At 34.9% G+C, this 6,000-nt stretch overlaps 1 pseudogene; it reads right to left on the bottom strand.

Annotated features, from left to right (window-relative positions):
* Window positions 1–1,258: 1,258 nt before the first annotated feature.
* On the bottom strand, window positions 1,259–1,841 carry LOC126977148 (lysM and putative peptidoglycan-binding domain-containing protein 3-like; annotated as a pseudogene).
* Window positions 1,842–6,000: the final 4,159 nt, after the last annotated feature.

Genomic DNA, 6,000 nt, shown 5'->3' with positions numbered 1-6,000 from the left:
AGTATAATCATTGTATTATAAAATCACACATTAATTTCCTTAAAATACAAAGAACAATGGCGAACCTCCATACAAATTTTTGTTAACTTCTTCTTGAGCGTATTAGAATGAAAAATATGTAATAATATAGAGCTTGTATTGCTGAGTTGATTGACGCTAAGAATAAGACTGTAGCAAGTCTACAAATAAATATATTTCAGTTTGAAGTTTTTGAGGTTAGCACTGACCAAATAGCATCTTATGAAATAAAACAAAATATACACAGTATTTTTACATGCATAATAATTTATAGAGTTTATAGAAGCCACCAGGCGATTTGGAACACCAAAACCTATTTAATAAATCATGTGAGGAATGATATATTGAAATATTCTTGTCTTAGTATTTTGTAATCTCTTTTGAAATATCCATTGCATTGGGTGGTGGAAGTGCCACCACCCATCTGCAAATGGTAACACAACGAATTTTATTGGCTTGTTGTCAACTGGTGTTCACCTTATAACAGTGATTCTGGCATAAATGCTCTATAGCCATAGAGTTCTAATAAACTGATACTATCTCTGAATCCCCTATCTAATATAAAAGCGTCACCATTTCTTAAATACAACCTCAGAGCAGAATTCTCATGATAAAATAAATTATTCATAATGACATCATGTCAAAAAATTAACACGGAAAATAACCAGGAAATACACAAAAGAACGCGCGCCAACTATGAACTAACAAACACAAATGACATGACAGTGACAAGACATTAAGAGATAATATTATTTTTCTTGGTGGTCTGCAGCATAGTGAGTGGTAGTTTATATGCGTTCGTGCCATTTTTATTGTATTTTTGAAGGCTTATCATATAGGAAATCAAAGCATTATTATGCAAGACAGACAAAGTAATTTTAAGTAAGTAACAGGATAGATATAATAAGTAAGTCTACTTGGTCTAAAGACATAAGTCCAAGCCAAAATAGATAAATACTGACATTTCAATTACAGTCAAATGCTCATTAGAGTAATAGTATTCTGTGGTCAAATGGCTGCTTCTTAAGAAAAAGACATTTGAGATCCTTTTTTTAATTCAGTTTTTTCCCTGACTTAACCAGGATTAAATAGAAGTCTGAAAAATCTTGTGAATTTATAATATGTAAATTCGTAATAGTGACGTTTTAATACGCTAAATAATTAACTCAACAATTATTTCGCCATTGTTTTTTATACAAAATATCGTAAAAAAGTTCTGAGATTAATATATAAGTAGAAATCATGTTGGATGCAATGAAGGCACTTCGGTATGTTCCGGTTTATCCAAATAGAAAAGTTTATACACAATTGGTGTTACCACACCAAGAACAAGCACAAAACACAATAAATGAAACCATTTCAAACCAAAATCCGCTCGCGTTGAGATGTCAATTGCTTGACAACAACAGCTTCAATAGAAACTTTTTCTTTGTTTGGTAAGAGCTGTGTATCTTCAGATATAGGTTCTGTTGGTTCTACATCTGTATATGGAGTTATAGATGGAGCCAATGTACTGTTCATAACAACTGTATTGCAAAATCGATGTCATGGTTTTCATGCTTTCCTGGTGTTATTTTGTTCTGTACAAGATCTTCAAGTGGATTATCCATTGTAAGAGTTGTACGAGCATTATTTGATGATGTAGGCACAGTTTCTTGATGTATCGGAATAAGCTCTGTGAGAACGGAGTAAGGTGTGACTGGTATTTTAATTGTTCTTCTTGCAAATATCTCATTGTCTTTGTGTATGTGATTTATCCTCTTCAATTCTGAAATTGAACAATGGAAGCACAGAGCAATTGCATATATCGCATCGCATAACATTATTGTTGCAGTAACATTTGTAAAATAGGCTTTGAGATTTATTTTATGAGACTCGCTCGATCCTGTAGACAAACTGTGTAAACAGTTTTACAGGACTTTGTATTATTTTAAGAAGAAATTGTATATTTATAAATAAAAAATAGAGTATAGCCAAACAGGCGAGAGTGAAGAACATTTCTAACGGGCATGGAGCAACATAGAAAAGGGAAGTCTATTGTTACTGTAACCGATTTTGAGTGACAGGTTGTAAATAGTCAGCCACGCTTGGCATTAGCTCCTTAGTACTTTGTATATTAAACCATTAGTTAACGTACGCTATAACAAATCAAAATTGGTCATGAATTAACGGGCTGTCGGGTCGTCTAAACGCTAGTATTTTTTAAGTCTACGGTCGGTGCATAAGCATATATAAATAAGTTACTAATTACTAACACAAATATTCCTTTTCTTCCTTTCGAGTTGTTTGAGAAGCCTTCATGTCACACGTCACATTTATTCGTTAATTTAATACATGCGGTACTAGTAGGTACGATAAGTACCGCATCGCATAACAGTTTAAGTTAAATGAAAAGAACATTATTCCTACCGTAGTACCGTTTGCTGGGCCAGCTAGTTTCAAATAAAATACACAATTTAAAAATAGAATAGCAATGTGTACCTACTACGGTACAGTTGGTACAGTACCGTAGTAGGTACAGTAGTAGGTAGTAGTTTTGTAGGGATAATGTTCTTTTCATTTAACTTTAACTGTTATATGTTATATAATTTTAATTTGATAGGGTTATTTTCTTGATCTTTGTTTAATCGAAAGTTTCAAAGTTGGTTAAGAAACCGAACTTGCCTGAATGAGTGAGCGACACATTGCTATTCTATTTTTAAATTGTGTATTTTATTTGAAACTAGCTGGCCCAGCAAACGTTGTATTGCCATCAAAGTTAACAATTGTAGTAAATCAGTTAAGTAACAAAGTTAAATAACTATAGGTAGCTAAAATTCAGTTTATTTTTTACCTCCTGAGAGATAGAAAGATATATTATAGATTCTAATCAGTTATTTATTTTAAACTATTCTTTCAAATTGATTTCTGAACGACATAGGAAGAACAAAATTTTTGTTTATATTTATTTTTTTCCGAGAATTTTCATATTTATCCACCTTTTAAACCTTCCCTGGACTTCCACGAATAATTCAAGACCAAAATTAGCCAAATCGGTCCGGCTGTTGTCGAGTTTTAGCGAGACTAACGAACAGCAATTCATTTTTATATATATATATAGATTTTGGTGATCTATGGTTCACCTAAGATTTATCAAGAATAGGGTTTGAACCTGCTCCTAAATTGAGTACCATAATAAATCTGGTTTACTTAGTTCTGGTCTAATGCTATACTAAAATAGTTATGTAATATAACGGTAGGTATTAGTTTCATCAACCAATTTAATTTGTGTCGAAATTTATGAAATATGCGAGTCCATTAAATTTGTATAGAAGAAATGAGTGAGTTCACCTTAAAAAAACGTCTCCTAATGTTACGCTGTTTTTTATAATCGAGGGAAAAAACGGGCAATTGGCTAATTAAAGTAAATAAAAAAAAACAGGTGCCCTTCGACATCAGCAATACCATGTAGGTGAAGTGTTGGAGTATCCTCGAGACTTGAGTGCAGCAGCTGGCATATGTTTCAACAAAGTGGCTGTGGGAGGCAAAAAAATAGTGAAACGCACGATTTTGGAATTCAATGTCAAGTTCAAGTGATGTCCTGTGGTGAAAATCGGCTGCTGGATATCGGTTACCCTGAACTTTTAACATGAAGCAACGTTAGAAATGTGACGTGATTAAATATCAGTCCTAGAAGATGAGCCAGAGTTAAAGTACACGAGACAATTCATTTAGAAAGTATACCATAAGTTTTAGCACCTTTTATGCAAGGTTAATAATATATGAGGTATAAGATGCAGAGGAGCATGCACCATTGTTATCGAAACAATCTTGATGTTCCGATTAGTTAAGAAGCTAGTGACCCATCTGCACAGTCTCTCGGGAAGACTATAAGATGGCAGTTTCGCTATAAGCTCTTTGTGCCACACCCTATCGAAGACTCACCGCCAACTGCCTCCCCCTTTGACTCAACCAATATACAAGAAGTTCCTGGTGATCTTGATCCTTACTTCTACATCTTGGTGAGCTGAGCCACCCTTATGGAATCCTACTGGCAATCGCTAACCAGCTGATGCTTTTCCAGATATCCCATGAAATTCTGTTCTTAACTGATATGGTTGTTTTCCTTGGCGCCGAATTGTGCATTCGAAATTTTTAGGGATCTGCTGTAAAGCTGACTTCCTCAAGTCTGTTAGCTATTTAAGAGAAGTAAGGACCGTTATCAGTTCCGGAGCACATGTCCGTAGCACCATCAGCGGTATGCCAACGGGTCCGCATGATTTATTGATGTCTAAGATGATAAGCGCCTTATGGAACGACACTATGCCGGAATATTATCTCGCAGTCCTACCTTGGTCATCCTGAGTCGAGTTGGACGTGAAAAAATAGCCCAGAAGATCAGTTGACCCTTTTAATCAGTGGGCCAGCGAGTCATAGTCCGTGTGTAACTGGCAGAAGTTTGCTCGGACAGCCATGTCGGTAGACTAGAACGCACGGACTCCCGAAGCATCGTGTGCAGTCTCTCGCTAATTCAAACAATGTCAACTCTTTTGAACAACTCGGAGGCATGGTTATATTGTTTTTTAAGTTTGCTTGTATTTAGACCCTTAAATGTTGCTGCATGACCCACGCCTGTGGCCAACCAAGGTTGAGACTTGGCACCGATGGGCATTGAAAAGAACGGAACAAAAAGTAACTGCTTGCTGTTCATTGTTCTATTCTGGCAAGTAGCGGGTACTGGGCAGAATTGCATGAAACTTTCTATAATATATATATTTGAGGAGAAACTGGATTGGATGCAGAATAGACACCAGACTCAGAAACAATAATCAACCAATTTAAAATAGAATCGCTCACACAACTTAGGTTCAGTATAGACACACTTACACACGACTAAAATTACTTTCATACTATATTTTTAAGCAACGTGTGTACATCTGGCGTATTTGTGGAATACACTTCTCGTTCCAGTTGGGTCAGACACGTCAGTATAATAATACAATAAATATAGACAAGGCTTAAAGTATCCACTAATATACAAACATTTCGACACTCTCTTAAATCAACCACATTCTGACAGTATCAATGTTTTTTGTTTTTACCGAAACTTTGTATTATTTTTATTTTTGTATATTATGTGCCTCAATTTTAAATTTGCGACTATTGTATAATCCTGTTGACTACTTAACATGTACACAATTACCATTTGTTTATCTTGCACATTGTCACCGCCTGAATTGCAGTAAAACTCAAAAGACCGATATTTCTTCTTTGGTTTTGTTTATGTCATCATGCTCGCAATGCTAGCAACATGATCTGTGTCGTGACTCATCATAAAATATCCGCTCTTAAGCTAGAATGTCTCTAGCACGCCTTATAAAACTTTATATATGAATACTGTGCTTATAGTTGCTTCTACTGTTACTTAATATCTTGTATGAAGTGAAATTCTGTTGCGCAAAAATTTTATAATCTGTGATAATTTGTCAGTTTTATACAGTTTACCTGCGTTGAGCTCATAAACGTTTACTTACCATGCGAGCCATTTAGGATTAGGTAAATTATTTCATTCAGTTTTGGAAGAGTGGAAGGGAACAGCTTTATCAAACCCGAATGGTTGCGCTCAGTCGAGATAAGCCAAGGTGAATAGAGAAAATAATCTAGAATGACGTCACCTGTCATGAGCAGCACTGCATGCAAAAAATAGTAGGTAGGTCGATAGTAAATGAATGGCACCAAACACTGAATGAAATTGCATGCGAAAGCTTTATTTATATAACTGGCACTGCCATTCTATATTTCTTTCCCTTGGAACTGAAATTTCTTCTAAATTATTATGCGGTTAACATTCAAACAGGCTCACTGTCATTTACAACGGTAGCGTTCGCGGGTAACATAAAGACCAATACAATTACTTATTTTAATGTATTTAAAGTACCTTATAATTATTGAATGGTTTGTTTTTAAAATTAAAAAAGTCATCATCACAATCATCAATTATTA

The sequence above is a fragment of the Leptidea sinapis genome, chromosome 43 (assembly GCF_905404315.1).
Source record: "Leptidea sinapis chromosome 43, ilLepSina1.1, whole genome shotgun sequence".
In the NCBI taxonomy this organism is placed as follows: Eukaryota; Metazoa; Arthropoda; class Insecta; order Lepidoptera; family Pieridae; genus Leptidea; species Leptidea sinapis.
This window is presented reverse-complemented; position numbering and strand designations above follow the sequence as displayed.